The following is a 24,770-nucleotide window of genomic DNA, read 5'->3' as shown; positions in this document are numbered from 1 at the left end:
CTTTGTGTTCATCATTTTGGCTAATTACTGGAAGATCTATTTATTTATTATTTAAATTTGACCAGAGAGGGACAGAGTGAGAGTGAGAGAGAGAGAGAGAGAGAGAAAGCAAGAAAGCAAGCTGCCAGGTCTGGGACTTGAACCACAGTCAGCCATGCGGGAGTCCAGCCCCTTAACCATCATGCCACCTTCTGGCCCCAAGAAATTCCACTCTTAAAAAGAGACCATCTGTTGAAAGCAAAATTAAAAGGTTAAAAAAAATGTCGCTAATGGCTACTGCATTATTAGGTGACAAGAGCTGCTGCATGGATTCATCTGATGGACCCTTTACCTCAATTTAGCTCCACTCCTGTGGTGTTTCGGCCTGGATTAAGAGTAATTTACAAAAACTGATAATATGATCTTGGGCCCCGCCACAGTGGCTCAAGCAGCAGGGTGCTGATGCACAAGGCTGGGGCCACACAGGAGGTCTAGGTCTGGTTCCCAGTAATCTAAACAGGCTGGGCATAGTCACGTGTGCCTGAATTCTAGCTTACTGGGGAGGCTAGAGCAGGAGAACCACAAGAGGGCCCAGCCAGACCCTGTCAAAAATGCCTATCTTCTCCCATGCTTTCAATTAAAAAAAAAAGACCTACTTTCTTCTCTATTTAAAACTAGCCAATGGCTTCCACTAACTACAGAAAAACTCCACATCTATAACAGGGTTTGAAATGGCTCTTCATGATGTGGCACATGTGTGAGTAGTGGGTCAGATGTACAAGACAAACTATCTGAATAACTGGATTGGAACAGTGTATAGGAACGGCAGTATTTCCACGGATCAAGCTTAAAAGTAACACCACTAAGCAAAGTAATAGAGATAGTCAAGTATTGGTTATAAGAGCAGACAAATTGATAATAGAACAGAACAGAGAGCCCAGAGACAGAACCACATATAGTCATTTGATCATGGACAAGAGAACAACGGCAATAATATGGAGAAGAGAGTCTTTTCAGCAAACAGTGCTGAAACAACTGGATATCTGCATGGAAAATAACGCAGCTAGACAGACCTTATACCTTTTGCAAATAGTAATCCAAAATTGATCATCGACCTAAATATAAAATGCAAAAACATAAAATTCCTAGAACATAACAGAGGATAAAATCTAGATGACCACCTGTTTGGTGATATATTTTTAGAAACTAAAGGCAAGGGATGAAACAAAAGAATTAATAAATTGGACTTCATTATAATTAACCATTTCTGCTCTGTGAAGGACAATGTCAAAAGAATGAGAAGGCAAGCCGCAGACTTGGCACAAATATTTGCAAAGGCATATCTGCTAGAGGATTGTTACTCAAAATATACAAAGACCTCAGAAAACTCAAAAAGAAAATGAAAAACCCAATTTTTTTAAAAAAGGCTAAAAACCTTAGAAGACATCTCACCAAAGAAGATAAACAGATCCATTTCACATAACATAAAGGAAATGTAAATTAAAAGGACAATAAGATACCATTATATATCTATTAGAATTGCTAAAATCTTCAAAACTGACACCGAATCCTGGCTAGGCACTAGAGCAATGGGAATTTTTTTTCATTGCTGGTAGGAATGCAGAATGGTATAGCCACTTTGGAAGACAATTTGGCCATTTCTCACAAAACTAAACATAACTTTACCATATGATCCAGAAGTTGTACTCCTTGGTATTTATCTAAACAAACTGAAAAATTATAGCCACATAAAAATCTGCACATAGATGTTTAACTTTATTCCTAACTACCAAAACCTTGAAACAACCAAGATGTCCTTCTCTAGGTAAATGAATAAAGAAACTGCAATAATTCAAACATGGATTCTTTTTTTTTTTTTTTTTTAAAGAAATTTTTGCTATAGGGCACGTGTGCTTGCCTGAGAGACGGACAGACGAGAATCACCCCCTTGGGGAGATGGACACACCACAATCACTTCTCCTCCATTCTCCTCTTGGGATTTTGGGCACGCATGCACACGCACGGGCATGAATTTTAAGCCGCCGGGTCTGGGGCTTGAACCGCGTTCAACTATGTGGGAGTTCAGTGACAGAACCACTATGCCATCCTCTGGTCCCCAGATAATGGATTATTTTTCAGCATGAAAAAGAGATGAGTTAACAAAGCCACTAAAAGACTTGGAGGAAACATAAATGCATATTACTAAGTGACACTTGTCCAAACCCATAGAATGTACAATACTACAAATAAATCCTAATGTGAACTATGGACTTTTGGTGATAACAGGGTGTCAATGTAGGTTTATCAATTGTAATAAATGTACCACTCTGGTAGGAAATATTGATAATAGGGAAGGCCATAGGCATGTGAGGGCAGGGAGGCATCTATGTGAAATCTCTGTCCCTTTCTTTTAATTTTACTGTGAACCTAAAACTACACTAAATAATGTAATTTTTTTTAGGTATCAAGTGTGTATACAATTAAACAACTACAACGTTCCAGGTCATGATTCTTAAAATGAGATTCTTTTTACGATCATCCTCAATCGGGCACTCACCTAAGCTTCTATTTTTTTTTTTTTTTTTTGAGAGGTTTTTGCTATAGGGCGTGTGCGCTCACTGGAAAGACAGACAGACAGAGAGACAGAAAGTGAGAAATCACCCCCCAGGGGGGATGGCCACGTCACAATCCCTTCTCCTCCATTCTCCTCCCAGGATCTTGGGCATGCATGCACATGCGTCCTGCGTGAATTTAAGCCACCAGGTCCGGGACTCGAACCACGGTCAGCTACATGGGAGTCCAGCGACCCAGCCATTACGCCAACTGCTGGTCCCTCACCTAAGCTTCTAAATTCAATGAAACAAAACAAAAAAAAGGCAGCAAAACTAAAATGAAAAAGTAAAAGGGCATAGGCTTAATATCTTAAGATACTCAAAATATACTTAATATTGGGACCAGCAGTTGGCGTAATGGTTATGTCACTGGACTCCCACTTAGTCAACCATGATTCAAGTCCCAGACCAGACAACTGAAACTCACACCAGGCACATGTGCATACATGCACAAAATCCCAAGAGGAGACTGGAGGAGAAGGGACTGCAGCCTGGCCATCCCCCAAGGGTGATTTCTAGCTTTCTGTCTCTCTGGCGAGTGCACACACCCTATAGCAAAATATCTCTAAAATAAATAAATAAATAATATATATGATATATATATATATATCATGTATATCATCTATATATTTAATACTTATAAGTTACACATATAACTTCATATTTTCCTACTATACAAACCATTTTTATTTAATTTTGCTATAGGGCTTATGTATTCACCAGGGAGAAAAAAAGAAAGCAAGCAAGCACCCTTCAGGAAGATGACCACACCATGATGCCTTATCCTCCATTGTCCTCTCAGGATTTTGGGCACGCGTGCATACATGCCCAGTTTTCCTAGCTGCTGAGTCTAGGACTCAATCCGTGTAGTTGGCTGTGTGGGATCCACCCATCTTAACCACGCCACCAGCTGGTTCTCTATTGTACAAATTTTATAAGCAAATCTTAAATACTATCTACAAGAAATATGAAGATTTACAATAAATAAAGAATAGTTCATATTTTAGGCCTTCCATCTTTCATAATACAATTTCTCAATTTCTAAGTGATCTGAACCATTTCAGTTACTGTTAACTACGGTGTTTCAATGACCCTGGCATTAGATTTTCTCCAACAGGAAAGTTTTTACTATGCTTATTTGACATAAACACAGAGCTAATCAAAAGATCCCAAACACTGGTCCAACTCAGTAGCTCAGAAGTAATGAGCTGCTCAAGAGATGCAAGCTCAATATAGAAAATTGTGTATTCTAGGGACCAGCAGATGGCATAGCAGTCATGTCACTGGACTCTCACAAGGCCCACTATGGTTCGAGTCCTAGATCCAGGGGCTTGAAAATCCCACCAGTTGTGTGTGTGTGTGTGTGTGTGTGTGTGCGTGTGTGTGTACATGCTGAAAATCCTAGAAGGAGAATGGAGAAGGGACTGCAGGGGGGCCGTACCCCTGGGGGGTGACTTCTCACTTTCTCTCTCACTGTCTCTCTGGTAAACACACATGCCCTATGCCAAAACCTTAAAAAAAAAAAGAAAAGAAAATTGCAGATTCTGTTCCTAGCTAACCTGTAAATGCTAGGTGAGCACTCCCATGATCGATATGATGGCTAGGGGAAGGATGACAGTACAGGACTCTGGTAAAAGTGGGGGGTGGGGGGGTATGGTGTAGCAGACGGCATAGTGGTTCTGCTGCTATACTCCCACATGGCCAACTGCAGTTCAAGTCCCAGACCTAGTGGCTTAAAACTCAACATGTGCATTTGTGCCCAAGATCCCTGAAGAAAGAAGGATAAAGGACTGCAGTGTGGCCATCCCCCTGGGGGGTGGTTTTTCACTTTCCCTCTCACTATCTCTCTCCAGTAAGTGCACACACCTTAAGGCAAAAACCTCTTTAAAAAAAAATAATAATAATAATACACTCCTGTGTGTATATGTGTGTGAAAGAAATAAACTTTAAGAAAAATCTTAAACATCAGTTTTCAGGGCCAACTGGTGGTGTGGTGGTTAAGGTGACTGTAACCCACACTGCTAACTGTGTGGTCTAGTCCCAGACTGGCAGCTTGAAAAAAACTTAGGGGAGGGGGGGCCTGCTGGGAGCATTATACTTGGGTGCCCAAAATCCCAAGGAAAAAAAGGAAGAGAAATAATTGCTGTGTGGCCATCCCTCCTGCGGTTGGGGAGGGGGTGGTTCTCACTTTCCTTCTCTCTGTCTCTCTTTGGTGAATGTACTCCTCCCACAGCAAAAAAAAAATCAATTTTGCATCTCTGATACTACTTCTGGCCTTTGTTGTGCAAAGCTGATGAATACTTTCTGAATGTCCCCTAAGCTCAACACATGGAAACTATAAAGAGATAATGCAGGTGCCAATAGGTGGTGTGGAGGTTAAGGCACTGTATTCCCATATGGCCAACCACAATTCAAGTCCCAGACCCAGGAACTTCAAAAAACATCACACCAGACACAAGCGGCCATCCCCACAAGGGGATGATTTCTCACTTTCCCCCTCTCTGTCTCTCTGCATTGAGTGAACTCACCCTATGGCAAAAAACTAAAAACAAAGAGGGAGAAAATGCATGGTCCTTACTCCCATGAAGCATACAACAGAGTTCAAGACAGACCAAGAGGCAACTAAAATGCCACAAGACAGTATTTAAGTAAGAGCTAATAAAGCTGGGCAGTACTAAACATTTCAGAAGGGATGGCAAACAGGTCAAAGAAACTGTAAGACCTAAACTGAACTCTACAAGGAATGGAATGTAGGACTAGGAGAAACTAGGCAAAGGAGAAATAGTATTGTGTGTGTGTGTGTGTGTGTGTGTGTGTACGCACGCATGCTTGTGTGTGTCAATGTGTGTAGATGTGCTGAGACAAAAGAATGCTGAGAATCAAAAGTGAGTGGAGTTTGGAGAGCTACTACCTTGGTAAGAGCTAAGAGTTCACATTGGGAAATTGAAAATGTGGTTAAATAAGCAAAACAAATTCAAATTATGGACTCTTGAAAATCAAGTAGTAAAATTTAGGCTTGATTTGAGAAGAAGCAGAAAGTTTCTGGAGGTTTTCAAATCAAACAAAAGTGATTACAAAACCCAATGCAAGTCACAGAGGTGGGATCTGGCAACTACCATTTAAAAATGATGGCTTAAACAAACATTCCATGGCTCAACTGCTACACTGATAGCTTCTGGTCACTGATGTGTATGCTGCCCTCCTTAAATGCCTTATTAATTATTTCTGATAGAGATTCATTACAATGGGTTTTTAAGTGCCCAGGATATGGCAAAATTCTTTAAAATGAGAAAAATATCATTTAATTTACTTTATGTTTTCATTGTTGCCTAAAAATCAGAAGAGGGAAGAAACAGAAAATAAAAAAGATTTCCAGACTTATTCAGCGAATAGAGATGTGATACCATGGCAGATCAAAATGTCTTTGCCCCTTAACAGAGACTACTATCATCAGTGTTCCAGAAATCTTTACTTTCTTCCAGGGTAATTTTTAGAAGAAAGATGTTCCTGTAAAAATAATTAGCTGACCACATAAGCCTTGGTCTTCATTAGAGGTGTTTTCTGCTGAATAACTTTGTCTTGTTCTAAGAAAGTTCAAAGCTGCCTTAGTAGATGTAGTAGGCACTTAATAGATTTTTAAAAAAAATTCTTTAGCATAAACATACATCCAGGATTTATGCAATATCACAATAAGGTTCATTTATATTATCATTTGTTAGTAATACCTAATGTCTAATAAGTGCTTTATGGTTTACAAAACAAACATACATACTTTACTTAATCCTTGAACATTTCCGATAATTACTGATATTTCTTCATAGATATATTTTTTTAAAAATCGGACATTTCCTCTAAGAGATCAGGAAAGAGATGATCATAACAATCAGAAAACTGGGGCCAGTAGGTAGTGTGGTGGTTAAGGGTGCTGGACTCCCACATGGCCGACAATGGTTTGAGTCCCGGACCTGGCGGCTTCCTTTCTCACTTTCTCTCTCTCTTTCTCTCTCACTTTGTCTCTCTCTGGTCAAATTAAAATAAATAAATAAGTAAGTAAATAAAATAAAGTTCAACTAAAAAATTAACAAAAAAAGAAAGAAAGAAAGAATTGGGGGCCAGGCAGTGACACAATGGTAACACAACTAGATCCACATGGGTAAGTCCTAGGTTCACATCCTGGATCTTCGCAAGCATGGTGGACACATGCACAAGTGCCCCATCTGGGTCAGCTGAGACTAAGAGAAGAAGGGAGACTGTGGCATGATGATCTTGTTGGGGGCAACTCCCTTTATCTCTCTCTCAGAAGAAACACACTTTTTAAAAAGTGTTAAATAAACAGACAATAATAGCTACCATTTACATGCCAGACCTAGTTCTCATTTTAATCTTCATATGTGTAATATTCACCTCACATTTTATATAGGTAGATACATACATACAAAAGTGGACACGGCAACCAAGTAAGTGCAGGGGCTTGACTGTACTCTCCACTGTACACCCAGAACTTAACATAGAACCTCCATGATAAATGTCTGTCAAGGTATTCAGAGACAGAGTTGAGACTTGAGTCTCTGACTTCAGCTCAATCATCTATTCACCCATTCAATAAATATCCACTGTGCACCTACAACGTACCAGACCTTAATCTAGGTGCTGGGAATACAGTGAATAAAACAGAATAAAATTTTTGCCCTCAAAAGACTCATAATTGAGTCATTTTAATCACAACAAATGTGCTCCCCCTCAAAATACTCTAAAAAATGCAGTATCAGTAGGCAATACAAACCTGCAAATGGAAACAAACTGCCATTCTCCTTCAAATAACTACTTTCCAGTTATTCCCAAACTCCCAACACTGGACATAGAAAATGTAACTTCCTCCTTTGCTAAGTAAAGTAAGGAAAGTTGTAGGAGACATTTTTTATCTTTCAGACACACTGTGAGTATATGAGAAGGAAGGAAGGGGAAATTGCAGGAAGAAAATACAGATAAATCCAAAGGCAGACTGTTCCAGGTACCTCAGGCTTCCATCTTGCTTTAATTTTAAATTTAACTTTGAACAGATTTTTTTTTTTTTTTTTGGAGAGAATATTTTTGCTATAGGGCGTGTCAGAGAGACAGAGAGATGAAGAGACAGATGGGACCAGCAGATGGCGTAATGGCTATGTCACTGGACTACCATGTAGTTGACCATGGTTCGTGTCCCAGACCCAGTAGCTTCAACTCACGCCTGGTGTATGTGTGTGCATGCCCAAGATCCTGAGAGGAGAATGGAGGAGAAGGGATTGTGGCGTGGCCATCCTCCCTGGAGGGGTGACTTCTCGCTTTGTCTCTCTGTCCCTCTCTGTCTTTCTGGCGAAAACATGCGCCCTCTAGCAAAAAAAAAAACAAAAACCCCACAAGAAAAAAAAAAAAAAAAAAAAAACTCTCAAGAAAAAAAAAAAGAGAGAGAGACAGACAGTGAAAAATCACCCCCCAAAGGGGGTTGGCCATGCCACAATCCCTTCTACTCTATTCTCCTCTCAGGACTTTGGACATGCATGTACAAGCACCTGGAATGAGTTTCAAGTCTCTGGGTCTGGGACTCAAACCACAGTCGGCTATGTGCAAGTCCAGCACCTTAATCACTACAACACCTGCTGGCCCTAACCAAACGAATTTAAGAACAACAACTAAAGGATACTGGGATGTTTAAAACCATCTTCTCTATAAGTATCTTGGGAGAAAGAAAACTCTGTCTTTTCCTATATACTACATGGCACTCAGCAGCCTTATCAATACTATCTGTATTATTTTATTTACTTAAAAAGTACCCCTTAGGGACCTATCTGTCAAATGAACAGATACTCACTGGTGATTAAGAGAGAAGAGTAATAAAGAGACAAGTGATTAAGAAAGACTTCCCTTGGGGCCAGCAGTTAGCGGTGGTTAAGGTGTTGGAATCCCACATGGCTGACCACGGTTTGATTCCCAATCTGATGACTTGCTTTCTCTTTCTCTCTCTCTCCCCCTCTGGTGAGCATATATGTCCTATAGCAAATTTTAAAAATACTGGGTCAGAAAAGTCATGAAATATTTTTTCATGTTTTTCCATGCAAAAATGCATCATGACATTTCTGTAAATAATTCTTAAAAAAAAAAAAAAGTCCCCTAGAAATAATCACAGGTTATTAACTAAGACAATTGCAAGTCACAATAATACACATGCAACAGCAGAAATGGTTACAAAGCTTGTACTCCCAAGTTATTCAGTAACTACTTGAAGACAGTAACCTATCTGAAGACAAAAGACTTATTCTGCAAGATTTTCTGTATGTTGATAATAAACATAATTTAAAAGAATACTAAGAGAATATTTTGTGTTAAAAGTCAAAATAGGGGCCAGCAGGTGATCCAGCCCCACTGCAGCTTGATAAAAACAATTGGGTACATGTGCATGCATGTCCAAAATCCCAAGAAGAGAATGGAGCAGAAGGATTGTGGCATGGCCACCTGCCATGGGGGAGGGGTGGGGGGGTGGGGATTTCTCACTTTCCCTTCCTCTTTCTCTCTCTCTCTCTCTGCAGCTGGCAAGTGCCCATGTCCTGTAGTAAAATTAAATAAATTTAAAAAGTACTTATTAACATTTTTCATTAAAATGGTAAAAGACTGGTGTTTTCGTGTTTGTTTTAGCATTTTATAGAACTTCACATGATATATTTGCTTCCCAGAACCAAATGATAGCAATAGAGGCTTCACTGTCCTCAAATTGACATACATGCTTATATTTTCCAATGCAAACACAGGAATATACCAATACCTCCAACAAATGGCAGAAAAAAGGGAGATCTCACATGTAAAAGGTCACTATACACTATTTTCACATGGCTAGCCTAAAGAATGTTTTAATAAACAAAAGAACTATTTGGTTAGTTCCTCTGAAATGGCTTCAAAACTAAACTCACACAGATTCAGAATTTTTCCTTTATTTTTTAAAAAAGCAGGTTTGAATCCTTAGACTTGACTTTTAAATTTGATTTTTTTAAAAAAGATCAGCTAGTAACTTTTTTTTTTCTACTACTAGAGAGTATATGCACTTGCCTGAAAGAGCCACATAGAGTGAGGGAGAGGGAGAAATGGGGTGTGGTCACACCACAATCCCTTTCTTCTTTTTCACCCTCTTGTAGGCATCAGGAGTCAACAAGCAGTAGGCCATATGGGATCTGGCTCCCTTAACCATTAGGCCACAGGCCAGCCAGAGTTGGGAAAACTATTAACGTGTGAACTTTGTAACACACTTCTAGAATAGAATGGGTAGGTCTAAGCTAAAGTCCTACTTGCAAAAATTCTTGCTCTGCTGACAGACTAAAATTTGTAATTCAAAAATCACTGAGGCACAAAAGACTGAAAGACAACATAAAATAATACAAGAAGAAACAAGTAGTAGTAAAGGGCATTATTCCTTCCACCCAGTGAAAAAATCAGAACTACAATGAAGAAGTAGACATCTCTTCCAGATTAATCTAGAGCCAATCAGTGATCTAAGATAACTAAGCTATTCTCAGGTACATTTTTTTTTTTTCTTACTTTCCCTCTCTTTCTTTCTTTCTCTCCAGCAAGTGCCCATGTCCTGTAGTAAAATTAAATAAATTTAAAAAGTACTTATTAACATTTTTCATTAAAATGGTAAAAGACTGGTGTTTTCGTGTTTGTTTTAGCATTTTATAGAACTTCACATGATATATTTGCTTCCCAGAACCAAATGATAGCAATAGAGGCTTCACTGTCCTCAAATTGACATACATGCTTATATTTTCCAATGCAAACACAGGAATATACCAATACCTCCAACAAATGGCAGAAAAAAGGGAGATCTCACATGTAAAAGGTCACTATACACTATTTTCACATGGCTAGCCTAAAGAATGTTTTAATAAACAAAAGAACTATTTGGTTAGTTCCTCTGAAATGGCTTCAAAACTAAACTCACACAGATTCAGAATTTTTCCTTTATTTTTTAAAAAAGCAGGTTTGAATCCTTAGACTTGACTTTTAAATTTGATTTTTTTAAAAAAGATCAGCTAGTAACTTTTTTTTTTCTACTACTAGAGAGTATATGCACTTGCCTGAAAGAGCCACATAGAGTGAGGGAGAGGGAGAAATGGGGTGTGGTCACACCACAATCCCTTTCTTCTTTTTCACCCTCTTGTAGGCATCAGGAGTCAACAAGCAGTAGGCCATATGGGATCTGGCTCCCTTAACCATTAGGCCACAGGCCAGCCAGAGTTGGGAAAACTATTAACGTGTGAACTTTGTAACACACTTCTAGAATAGAATGGGTAGGTCTAAGCTAAAGTCCTACTTGCAAAAATTCTTGCTCTGCTGACAGACTAAAATTTGTAATTCAAAAATCACTGAGGCACAAAAGACTGAAAGACAACATAAAATAATACAAGAAGAAACAAGTAGTAGTAAAGGGCATTATTCCTTCCACCCAGTGAAAAAATCAGAACTACAATGAAGAAGTAGACATCTCTTCCAGATTAATCTAGAGCCAATCAGTGATCTAAGATAACTAAGCTATTCTCAGGTACATTTTTTTTTTTTCAATTACCAGAGAGTGAGTGCCCTCAATAGAGAGAGAGCAAGAACACCCCCTAATGGGGTATAGTCATGCTGCAAACCCCTTTCCTCCATTTCTTTATCCAGAATGTTGGGCATGTGCCTGGCACGTTTTTCAAGCTGCAGTGGGGCTGGGACTGGAACAGTAGTGGGCCATGTGAGATTTAGAATCCTTCACACAGCACTTAACTACTATGCTAGGGGGAAGAGGGGAACACTATGTTTTTTAGTGAACCAATACATAACCACCACTTTTTAACTGGGATGAAAACAGTAATAATTTCACTAAGACACTTGGTTTCCAGAACAACAACAACAAAAATTGAAGGCAGAAATGGCTGAAGCATTAAAAGAGACCCTGCTCTAAAATTATTTCTTACAAATAAACCATAAGGGCACCTTTCAGAAAAGAGTCATATTCTATAATAGTTCTTTAATCATCATTGACTCCAGAATGAAGAAAATAAGTATCAGGTATGTATTTAATGCTTAAACACATATTTAAGAAATCTATTATATGCTACGGACTGAAGACATACCCTTGTCTTGAAAATGCTCACTGCCTAAAAAGAAAAAAAATATGTGAACAGATCACTACAAAATGATGTAAGTCAGTCAGTCAACGAAAGAGGCCAGATGGTGGCACAGCAGTAAAGTGTGACCTTCTGAGGGCTAACCAGGTCCAGGGTCCTGCCAGGAGACCTCCTAGACACGTGGTGTCCATGATCCGAGACTCACTGAGGACCCTGTTGGGAGGTGGGGGCACAGTTTCTCTCATTTATGAAGGTAATAAAAGAAATTTATTTTTAAAAGTAAAGATAAATAAATGAACTAAGTAAGGAAAAACAGAAGGGGTAAATACCATTGAGAATCTGAGAAAACTGTATGAGGAAGTAACATGTGGGCTATTTATTTAGAAATAAGTAGCATCTATTTTTCCAAAGTAGGGAAAATAAGAGAGAAAAAGGAAGAAGAATTCTAGGTGGATCAAGAAAAAGTAACCCTAAAAACTTCTATCAGGGACCAGCAGATGGCATGGAGATGGTTGGATCCTATATGGCTGACTGTGCAGTTCAAATACATAATCCAACAGTGAAAAACACCCCTTAAGTGTGTGTGCCCAAAATCCTAAGAGGAGAATGGCAGAAAAGGGACTATGGCATGGCCATTCCCCTGAGGAGTGCTTTCTCACTCTCCTTCTCTCTCTCCAGCAAGCACACACACCCTATAGGGGAAAAAAAGAAAGAAAGAAAGAAAAATAAAATAAATGAGAAATAAGTAGAGAATCAGTTTAATAAGGACAGACGTCTTCCTAGCAGGATAGAGGATCTAGCAACAAAAAAATCCTGCATTTAAATCCTAGTTCTGTCATTTATTAACTGTATTTTCTTGAGTCATTTAACCTCTATTATGTTCCATTTCATCTTAAGGTTGTACATAAAAAATCCTGATAAATTAATGCTTTGATATTAAAATTTAAGACTGAAATATTAGCTTATTGTTCCATAGTGAATTTATACCATATATGCAAATTTGAATGTCAACCTTTTATGGTCTATAAAAATGTCACAAAAGTTAACACCTTTTGAATTTGAAAAAGTTATTATCTTCCCATTTAGCCTACATCAAACATCTAATTGCCACCAGGTAATCGACAGAATCCATATAACACAAAAGCCTACAACAGGTCTAAAATCAACAAGTGACAAAAGTTTAACGAAACAAGCTTTATGCTTAACTGGTCTCCCCAATGGGAAATTAAAGCAGCAATTGTGCATCTGCTTCTCTGTTCCTCTCATCGTGGTTTAACTGACAGGAAGCAGAGAATAAGATACAGCATACCAACGTCAAGCATTTCCTGCCTTCTCTGCTACATCTTTATGTCTTATTTTAGAAATAGTCCAATAGTTTATGTGAAAATATATCAAAGTTTGATATCAGAAACATAACATAAGAAAGAGGAGTATTCATGAAAACAGCCAATGACAATGTATTTTGGTGTTAGGATCCAAGATTCAATGTGCATACAAAGGCTCATTATCATGGTCTTTTGAAGAAGTAATCTTAAGAGTAAATGCCACACAAATTAAGATTTGAAAACCACAATGACTGAATGAAACATCAAGTGTCTGAACAACAGAACAAACCCTCCAACTATTTTATTCAAAGGGTTACCTGAATAACACTTGACCACCTTGATATGTAACACCCTCTCCACTCCCAAAAAGCCACCACAAAACAACATAATGCTGAACAGACTCTCAACAAAGCAGGGTAGGTAACTTGCCTCTTTAATCTTTGGCCACTTTCACTAGTTTCTTGTTAGCCCTCTTCCTGGATTTTAACTAGAGTCCTCCCAAACAAACCACCTCTACTCCCTTGCTCACTCCCTAATACATCCCAAATCTGGCTCATGTTATTTACTCATCTATATTCAACTGTCAACTATATACAAACCAAACAGAACTCAACAGGTGAATCCTGCCTACTTCAAGTCATTTTAAACAAACTTACAACTAATGACAACAAAAACAGAGACGCTCTCTTTTCATCATGCCTACTAGCTGCCTCCCAAACTAATAATCCTTAAGAATTACCTCAATGTCTTATATTCTGTACTCACTTAGGCAAAGTACTTCTCTATTCATATTGGTCAATTCTTACCTAAGTTATAACTATAAGCTACCAAAACTACTATTTCACTAGCTTTAGTGCTATTCCATTTTAGGTCAATGTCCAAAATTACTTGTCATCTCTTATTGCACATAAACCCATCTTGGGCTTCCTGTGACCTCTTTTTCCTAAATACAATTTAATATACATAATAATAACCAGCCTTAAGCATGGCACTATGCTCCAAAAGTAGCATTTCTTAAATGAGTGACTTGGAAAGAAAAAAATACTCAATATTTTTAAATAAAAGGATTTCATTCTTTTTTTTTTAAGTCTAACAGTTACTAGCGCCTTACTAGCATACAATTACTATACTTCTAACTTACTTGTGAGTGTACCAGTTCAACCATCCTCATGAACTAGGAAATAAGGAATGTCTCCTCAGAACCCTGAAGGAAGGAGAACATTTCCTTATGTAGTAGTGATAACGCAAAGTGGGGGAAAAGTCTGAGAGCAGCTCAGAGAACCTAACATCCACCACTATCCAGCATTTGAATTTGCTAACTGTGATACAACTGTTCTGGCGTATGGAGGGCAGATGCGTAGTACACCTGCCTTTCAGTTTATTCACAAAACTAACAGGCTGTAAATGACCTATAATGAGGTGCAAGTTTGATTCATAGATCAAAGGATCCAATGTAATAACCAGTTTAGAATGTTTGCACTATAAAAAATCTTGAGTAAGGTGATTTTTTACTTATTTCTAACTACAAATTGTTTTAAATTGTTCCTCAAACTAAAACACATGTAGCATTAATTCTGATTAATCATTCTAATTTAATCTAAAATTTTCATATTGTTTTTCTTTATGCTTTCATCTATGTATGTTTTGTGTAGTGTATTAAGTTATATAAATAGCATACTATAATATATTCTTTCTGCTCACTTTAACAAATTAATTTAAGACAAGTCATGCTGGGACCAGCAGTTGGCATAATGGCTATGTCACTGGACTCTCATGTAGTTGACCATGGTTTGAGTCCCGGACCCAGTAGTTTAAACTCATGCCGGGCGTGTATGCGTGCATGCCCACGATCCCAAGACGAGAATGGAGAAGGGATTGCGCTGTGGCCATCCTCCCTGTGGGGTAATTTCTTGCTTTCTGTTTGTCTGTCTGTCTCTGTCTTTCTGGAGAGCACAAGTGCCCTATAGCAAAAACCTCTCCAAAAAAAGACAAGTCATGATTATTAGGCTTCATTATAATAAAGAGTAGTATCTCAGAAGCACAAAGCAGCCTATCTTCAACTATACCTCTCACAAAAGAAGTTCTGACCTTCTGCAGAACATAGATAACACTCGTTAGGAATGCCAAGTATCAAAGTCTTAACAGGAAGCTGGAGGGTCTAAACCCAACAGTCTCTTTCCTTTTCCTTTTCTTTTAGTTTGCTCTAGGGCATATGCACTCACTGGAGAAAGAAGGACAAGGTAGGGGAGAATCATCTACCTAGAGGGGATAGCCACCTCACAATTTCTTCTCTTGGGATTTTGAGCATGTATGTGCATGCACCAAGCAGGATTTTTCCAGTCACTGGGGTCTGGGACTCAAAACCACGTAGGTGGCCATATGGGATCCAGCTACCTTAACCTTCACACCACCTGCTGGACCCCTAATAGTCTCTTTCTAACCTGCTTAAAACTTACTTCTTTAATTTGGTCTGAAGCTAAATAATATATAGCAGCTCAAAGTTATTTCAATTACGACAAAGAACACAATAGGAGATATAAATCCGAAAATTTCTAAGGAATTGAGTCTACAGAAAAAAATTAATTTGAAGGCATATTCTAGTACTACAAAGCATATATTAAACACTGGTGTCATGCCAATTATGTTTACTGTGAAAATTAAACTGCAATAAAGTTACTGTACAGAATCCCTTAGACTGGTAGGAAAGCCAGTACTAGTAGTCTCTGCCTTTCAACTTCTCTTTTCTTTAAGAATTACTTATTAATTTTATTTATTCACTTGTTCATTTTAATTTAACCAGAGAGAGAGAGAGAGAGAGAAAGAAAGTGAAAATGCAAGCCACCAGGTCCAGGACTTGAACCATGGTCAGCCATGTAGGAATGTCCAGCGCCTTAACCACCATGCCACCTGTTGGTCCCACTCAATTTCTCTTTTCTTAAACACAAAGGCACCAAACTAAAAGGAAGTACAGTCAATTCTCTTATTCCATAGGTTCTATATCCACAAATTCAAACAACAGATAAAAAATATTCAGAAAAAAAATTATAATACTCATCTAAACACATCCTCCCAAATGCTGTGCAAATACTACTCCATTTTACATAAAGGACTTGATCATTTTCAAATTTTGGTGTCTACAGAAGACCCTGGAACCCATTTCCCAGTTACAAAGGGGGGTGACTATGTTGAAGCTTGGAAACACTTGCTCTGAAAAATGTTGATCTCTTCTTAAGAGGGGCACCAAAAACAGAAAAAGGTCTTATTATAAGCTTATATTTAACATAAACTTCAATAAGAGTATATAAAATGTGATATAATGATATGGATAACCACTCTTTATTTAACCAATCTCTAATTTTTGCACATTTGGATTATTTCCATATTGCAATATTATACTGATTCTCAAAATGTAATCTTCAGATCCGAAAACCTTCTCAGGGGATTCATGAGGTCAAAATTAAGGTATTATTTAGCTTTAGCTATTGTTAACATTTGCACTGATGATGAAAAAGCAAAGGCGGATATGCCTCAGCACACATCAAACCTACACCATCAAGTCATCCTACTCATATTTCTTACCACTAGGGATTCACATTTTTTTTTAAGAGAGATTTTTTGCTACCGGACATGTATGCCCTCCAGAGAGACAGAGACTGAGAGACAAAAGTGAGAAATCATTCCCCCAGGGGATATGGCCATACTGCAATCCCTTTTCCTCCATTTGCCTCTCGGGATCCTGGGCGCACACGCACATGCACCTGGCACAACCTTTAAGCCACGGAGTCCAGGACTTGAACCACAGTCAACCACGTGGGAGTCCAGCGATATAACTATTATGCTATCTGCTAGTCCCTAGACACTCACATTTCAGAAAGTAGTTTCAATTAAGAATGCCCTTGATAAATAAAAAAAACTCTATTAAATTATCTTAAGCTAAACATTCTCTCCATACTCTCTGCAAACTCTTCACATACCTCAACTTTTTGATTTTTTTTATTTATTTATTTTTTGCTGTAGGGCGCGTGCGCTCGCCAGGCAGACAGAGAGAGACAGAGAGATAGAAAGCGAGAAATCACCCCCCAGGGGAGATAGTTGCAATCCCTTCTCCTCCGTTCTCCTCTTGGGATCTTGGGCACGCACCCACAAGTACCCGGCATGAATTTTAAGCAACCAGGTCCGGGATGCGAACCGCGGTCAAATACATGGGAGTCCAGCGACATAGTCATTACGCCAACTGCTGGTCCCCCACAAACCTCAATTTTAAGATACTGCCCTGGGACCAGCAGTTGGCGTAATGGCTCAGACCCAATGGGTGACTTCTCGCTTTCTGTCTCTCTTTCTCTCCCTTTCTGGTGAGTACACGCACCCTAGAGCAAAAACCTCTCCAAAAAAAAAAAAGATACTGCCCTACAAGACTCTTACACATATGTTCCAGGAGCCATGTGCAAGAGTATTTCCAAACTGGGAATAAATACATTCTGAACAGACAAATACTGGAATACTAGTTACAATGAAAATTAGCTAAGCTGAATATTAAAGAGTTGAATGAGAGAAGCAAATCACTACAGATTATCTATGGTGTGACTCCACTTACACAAAGTTCAAAGGCTGGGCCTGCCCCCTGGCCGAAAGGTTAAGGGAGCCAGATGCCAAGACCGTGGCATGACCACAGGCCCCTGGGGAGTGCTCGCTTGCTCTCTCTCTCTCTCTCTCTCTCTCTCTCTCTCTGGTAAGGGCATAAACTCTCTGGCAATTAGAAAACAAAAAAAGTTCAAATGGTAAAATTATAAAGAAAAGATTATTTTAAAAGTTAGGCTAGTGGTTATATTAAAGGGAAACAAACATGAACAAGTGAGGGTTTCTACAGTAACAGATATTCTGTATTTGTTAACCTAAGTGGTTGTAACATGGGTAAATACTATCACCATATTTAAACTGTGTTTTATACATTTCTCTACATGCATATATCAGTTTCAAAGAAAAAAGGAAATGAATTGTCCCTTTATAATGCTAAACTTCTATTTAATATTTTGATACAAAAATAAGATGCACATTAACAATGTTATTAGTACCTAACTTTTACAATTTTACTATAAAATTTGTTTCACTGTTTTTAGCACTGCTTTCTAAACCCATAAAACAATCAAGTGCCTTTAAGTTAATCGTAGGTAGATTTTTAAAGTTTACCATACAACCTTCTATAAACACATCAATCACTGTACAACTGAGCGACTAACATATACATAATGCGTCACGTAAAGTCATACTGGTTTCTGTTGCCTTGAAGACCTTCTAATGAACAGAAGACAAGACTAGAACCCAAGAAAACATGAATTAAAAAGGAAAATAAAGAAAAAAACAACATCTCTAAGAAATGGTTGCTCCTAGGCATCAGAACTGAGAGTGAAAAGGGGTCTAATGGAAGGCAGAGGCTGCTTTTCATTACAGACTCTTCTATTTTATTCAATTTTAAACAATGTACATAGGTCACTCTGATCATGTAAAAATTGCTAAATCAATGTGTTTTTAAGAGATTTTTGCCATAGGGTGCTTGCTGGAGAGACAGAGAGATAGAAAGTGAGAAATGACCCTCCTAGAGGGATGATCATTCCACAATCCCTTCTCCTCCATTCTCCTCTTGGGATTTTGGGCACGCATGCACACACACACCTGGTGTGAGTTTTAAGCCATCAGGTCCAGGACTCAAATTGCCATCAACCATGTGGGAGTCCAGCAATGTAACCATTACGCCATCTGCTTGTCTAGTCCCTGTTAAATCAATCTTAATACAAACCATTCATAATCTTTATAATTATATTTTATTTTCTGATACTAGCACTCACTATTTGGCAATTGGAGATTAAAAAACAGTTGATACCTTAATACTCAGCAACTAAACAGCAAATGAAATAATTATGAAAACTTATGAGAGAATGAAAGTTAAAAGAGAGGTTTCTGACAATGAAGATGGTATTAATTCAGATATTAATACCTGAAAGAAAATAAAATGTTTCTACATAGAAATCTGTATTAATACATCCAAATCTCAGCTGCATAATTTCTTCCTCTCGCCCAACAAAGTAGACAGCACACAATGAGTTATTTTTCTCATAAAGGGGATGGGGGTTGCCTAGAACCATGAGCAGAAAAGACATCTGTTGTATGGCTCAACAGCCACTTTTACTACAGCGAACAGTTCATTTGACAAAACACAAAAAATGTTCTCTTTTGTAAGCTCTTCATACTAATAAAAGAGAGTGCTCAGACTGTTGAAAACTGCCCTACCCATCTGAATTGACTCATAATGTTATTAATTTAATTTCCATCAATTATATTAACTAGTTCCTAAGTAAAGAACAAAATATTCTAGTCAACTGATGGAAGCAACAATTATTTTCAGACAACACAACTGATGGGGCTCTTCTTCCCATTCATGTAAGAATCTGGGAACACCTATGTAGGTAAGATGTAATATCGGATCACATTTATATCAAAAAATGTGTCATGACTTTTCCAACAACCCAGTAATAGGCAAAGCCTACAAATAAGTAGTTAGCAATATAATAATAATATCCAAGAATCAGATAGTTAAAAATGTTACTTCAGATCAGCTCCTTGACACAACTACAATATACTGCTCAAGAGAAGCCAGCTCTCAAGGCCAGCAGGTGGCATGGTAGTTGAAAGCGCTGGACTCGCACTGAAGTTCAAGTCTGGACCTGGCAGCTTGCTTTCTCACTCCTCCCCTCCCCCCCCTTTGTTCTTCTGCCCGCCCCTCCCCCCCCCCTCCCCTCGCCCGTGGTAGAGTTTAAATAAATTAAATTAAATTAAATTAAACAATTATTTTTTTAAAAAACAAGTCAGCTCTCACATGGTGACCACAGTGCAGATCTCCTTCTTGGTCAGCCTGAAACATGCATGACACATTCACATATGTACTGAGGATCCCACAGGCTGAAGGAAGTGGCTCACAGTGTAACCAGACCATGTGGAAGGTGCTTGTGTGCGTGTATGTGTTTGTGTGTGTATCTCAGACACGCACAGTCTATTATCAACAAAGAAAAAGAATTTTTTTCGGGAACCAGCAGTTAGCATAATGGCTATGTCGCATGGATTCCCATGAAGTCGACCGCGGTTCACATCCCGGACCTGGTGGCTTAGAACTCACGCCGGGCGCATGTGCGTGCGTGCCCAAGATCCCAAGAGGAGAGTGGAGGAGAAGGGATTGCGGTGTGACCATCTCCCCTGGGGGGTGATTTCTCGCTTTCTGTCTCTATGTCTCTGTCTGTCTGGCGAGCGCACAAGCCCTATTGCAAAAACCTCTCAAAAAAAAATTTTTTTTTTACTTCTAACCAAACTCAAACAATTACAAAAAATAATAGTTTATTTCTGAAGAGAAAGGGGTTTTCAGGACTAGAAACAATACCCTCAGTATCAGTAAGGAAATGTTTTTCCTAGGCCTGAAGAAAAAGGGGATGAAAAGAGAATTCAAGAAGCACTTACTGAAACAAACAAAAAACCTGTAACATTGAAAGAGTTCACTGAGAGATTAAAAAACCTTATTATGGGATGAGCAGAGGGTGGAACAGTTATGCTGCTGGACTCCCACATGGCAGACTAGAGTTACAGTCCAGGACCTACCTAGTGGCTTGCTTTCTTACTTTCTCTCTCACTCACTCTCTCTCTCTGGTGAGCGCACATACCCTATAGCAAACTTAAAAGAATAATAAATTAAATTAAAATTGTAAAAAAAAAAAAGAAGAAGAAAGAGTTTATATTCTTTTTCTAGTTGGTAAAGACACTCTTCTTTTTTTTCTTTTTTTGAGAGGTTTTTGCTATAGGTCGCATGCGAGCGCCAGAAAGACAGAAAGCGAGAAATCACCCCCCGGGAGGATGGCCACGCCACAATCCCATCTCCTCCATTCTCCTCTCGGGATCTTGGGCACACACACACATGCTCCCAGCATGAGTCCAAGCCACCAGGTTCGGGACTTCCGGTTAACTACATGGGAGTCCAGCAACATAGCCATTACACCAACTGCTGGTCCCAGTAAAAACACCCTTCTTAACCTAAGTAACTGCTATTTATTCTTTAATATTCCTAATTTCCTTCCAGATAAAATTTCTCTATGCATATAAAGTCTGACCTGAATTAAACTAGCCCATGTTTTGGTTCCTTTCTTATTTCATCTATGCTATCAAGCACTATTTTCCCAGCAAGAATTTAAGTTTGTGATGTTAAAGCCCATCTTTCTACCCACTGATTATCACTGTCAACATGATAGTGACCCTATAGAGCATCTGAAATTGAATTAGGTTAGAACACTCAGAAATTCAGAAGAGGGAACAAGTATATGCAAAGTCATTTAAAAACCCAAATCTTAGACCTAAACAACAAGCAAATCTTAAGTAAATTTCCAATCACCAAAAAAATATACTAAAAAGTTAACAGACACTGGGGGCCAGCAGGTGGCATGGTGGTGGGGTGCTGAACTCCCATATGGCTGACCATAGTTCCAGTCCCAAATCTGGCAGCCTGCTTTCTCACTCTCTCTCCCTCTGTGTCTGTCTCTGGTCAAACTAATAAGTAGTAATAATGATGACAAATAAAATTAAATAATTTTTTAAAAAGTGAATAGACATTGATTCTACATTCCCCAGAAAATTCTAAAAGCTCACTCTCAAAGGAGGAAGAAAGAAGGTATGACAAAGACAAATGGAATGAGATTACTAATTATGAGGTCAAATTTAAGATAATAAGGCTCAGAGATGTCCAGATTTTATAAACTCATAATGCAAAGGTTTTTTTACACACAAACGCACATTTATTTCAGTATAACATATAGTAAATAGTATTCATTCTCCTAAAAAGAACAGGAGGTAAAACTGAAGCAGAAGAAATGTGTATTTGTATCTAGAAGTTCAGATTAATTTCTTAACTGCTAGCATTTCTATTTAGAACATCTTCAACAAGAAATGTGAGAAACAAAGATTCAACTACCAAAAAAATTCTAATGGTGAAAAAAAGCTATTATTAAACAAATGCATCATCTCTCTTTTTTATGAAAAAGGAAACTATCTTGAATATATTTTCAAAACCACTGTTTAATTCATTTGGATGCATTTTTATCACCAAACATATCAGGGAACAACTTAATTAAGGTTTTATTTACTCTTAAGGAAATACAGGCCATTTCAAACAAAGCATCACTTGTTGGTGTGGACTAGTGTGAGCAGCTCCAGGCTGGAAGCTCCGCCTTTAAGCACTGCATGACCTCGAGCAAGTCACAGGACCTCCTGGGGCCGGCTGTTTCTTCATCTATAAAAGGGAGGCAACTGGGCGATCTTTGGTTTCTTTCAGCACTAAGTTTAATTCTGATGTCTTGGTTTAAACTTACATTCAATCTTATGGAAGGAAGAGGGAGAGAGTGGACACTTTCCTGACTTTTTTCCTTAAGATACCTTCTCTTTCAAGCCCCACCTCAACCCTATCACGTAAGAAGGCACTGTAGTACATAACCAACATCTATTTTATTTAAATTACACCAGCTTCTTAATTGTAAGAAATCAAATTCTTCTACCCCCCCTTTAATAGATAAAACCTTTATTATGTTGCTTATTTTTATGCCTTTTGATTGCTCCCTTATTAATTACTGGCCTTTAAAAACTTGGGGGGGAAAGAGCAAAAAGGTTTCATTGGCTTTTTTCACATACACCAGACTAGAAGTAAATACAGCCTTTGCTTACTCAAAGGCTGACTAACCCAGCAATATGCAAACAAAGATGATAGCAAATGGCTCAGAGCTGAATTGGTAAAATGTCCGCTGTGCCTTTCTCTTAAGACCACAAAATTGATATTCGTTAATATCAGCAATCCTTTCAAAAGAGTAAGAAATAGTAACTGACAGCTTGTCTCTCTCGTCCCTATCATCTGAAAGGCCTTCAAGCACTTAGAAAATTAGTAAGAACAAATCCTCAAAGAACTAGCTAAATATAATTCTAGTGAACAATAAATGGCTTGGTGAATTTTATTTCCAAAAACTTTATTCCTAATTATTGCATATTCAAATTTTACTTTACTCAACTTTTATTCAGATATTCCAGAAGTAAAATACAACTGCATTTAGTTTCTCAGAGTGCCCTGAACTTCATGGCATACTAGAATGTACACTTGTCAGCCAAAATCCCAACAATTTCAATATTTGTCAGTAGTAGCAGATATTTCAGGGAGAGACTGAACAATCTTTTCATTTAAAAGGTTTTGTTTTGTTTTTTTAATTCAAAACAAGCGGATTTGAAGAAGAGTGTAAAAGGAAGGCCAATGCTCTTACTTTTCTCTCTACACAAAACTGAAAACTGCGTATTTTCTCAGAAGACAGCTTTGCTTCCAAGGCTGTTACACAGAACAAGTTTCCATTGTGATTATAAAGCTGCTTTTTTACCCCCAAATAGTAAGTGATTCATTCTAGTATTTCTTCCTCCTTACTTAATATTCACTTTTACTTATTATCTAAATGACTGTACATTTTAAACTTCAGTTTACTTTTCAAAATAAAATGTCTAATATAATTCATTAACTTTTTTAAAACGGAAAATGATAGGTCAGTAAGCAACATCTAAAGCTGTCCCAAAACTTCACCCTTAACTAAAATACCAAAACAAATTCACTGATCCTGAATTTTCTTTAAATATCCTTAACACACATGAATACAGTTTACATAATTGTAACTTCGCAGTTACCCTCACAAATACAACTAGACTTTTAAAATTAAAATCTGACCCAGTCTGGTATATGATGTTAAAAAAATAAAGAAAATCATTCTTATTCTTAAATCACACAGAAATAATACACAATTACATGAAATATTTAAAGTGCTTAACTGAGAAGACCTAAAACAGTTCAGAATTTGAATGCTTTGTTTCCCCCTCGTAGTTAAGTACAATCAGGCATGTGACAGACTGCACACATTTTATGAGAGAGTTAAAGAACACATTCAGCCATGTTCTTCGACAGGTAAGAACCACCCTTCATTTATCAAGAATCAGCCAGAAGCAAACACATAAAGTTGTAACAACTTACCTTCAACTATTCCTTCTCTTTAAATATCGTCCTTTGAGCTTGAAAATAAAAAGCACTCCGGCAAGTTTTAAGTTATTAAAATGGCTCCTGTAGATTGGGGAAGTAGTGTCTGTGCTTCAGCTTATGAGTCATACATGAAACTAAGTGTTTCTAAGGGAGGCACGCCCATGTTGCTGTGGACCCAATTATTCTGCTAGGTCAAACATGCAAATCTACAGGTAAAAACGGGAGAGAGGTACAGAAAAAGAGGGAGGTAGAGACAGGAGCAAGAACTACCGTGATTAACTGATTTATACTAATTACCATAATTAAAATTAACAATGAAGTAAATGAGAATCTACAAGAAAGCAAAATTTAAATGTTTTAAAATAGAAATTCAATTCTTAAGTTATTTTTAGATATAAAATCATGAAAGGAGAAGAAAGTATGAGTGGAGATAGAAGGTAGCTGGCAAACTTTGTGGCTCTTAACGTAACAATGGACTGGTGAGTCTAATCTGGCTACTCATTAACCCTTATATGAAAGGGATAATTGCTATGTAATCTAGAAAAGCTAGCAAACTGCAATACCAAATGCCGATTTATAAGTTCACTAAATAGATAAAATCAAGTAGAAAATTCAAAGTTCAGTGGAAAAATAAACA

General features: G+C 38.0%; 1 protein-coding gene across 1 annotated transcript in view; it reads right to left on the bottom strand.

Annotated features, from left to right (window-relative positions):
* The window catches only part of ELF1 (E74 like ETS transcription factor 1), a 96,450-nt gene extending 72,210 nt beyond the window's left edge, over positions 1-24,240 (bottom strand). The window contains exon 1 of the mRNA XM_006155504.3: positions 24,128-24,240. The gene's annotated coding sequence lies outside the window, so the exon portion shown is untranslated. The remainder of the gene's footprint in view (positions 1-24,127) is intronic.
* Positions 24,241-24,770: the final 530 nt, after the last annotated feature.

This window comes from Tupaia chinensis, unplaced genomic scaffold (assembly GCF_000334495.1).
Source record: "Tupaia chinensis unplaced genomic scaffold, TupChi_1.0 Scaffold000458_2, whole genome shotgun sequence".
NCBI lineage: Eukaryota > Metazoa > Chordata > Mammalia > Scandentia > Tupaiidae > Tupaia > Tupaia belangeri.
This window is presented reverse-complemented; position numbering and strand designations above follow the sequence as displayed.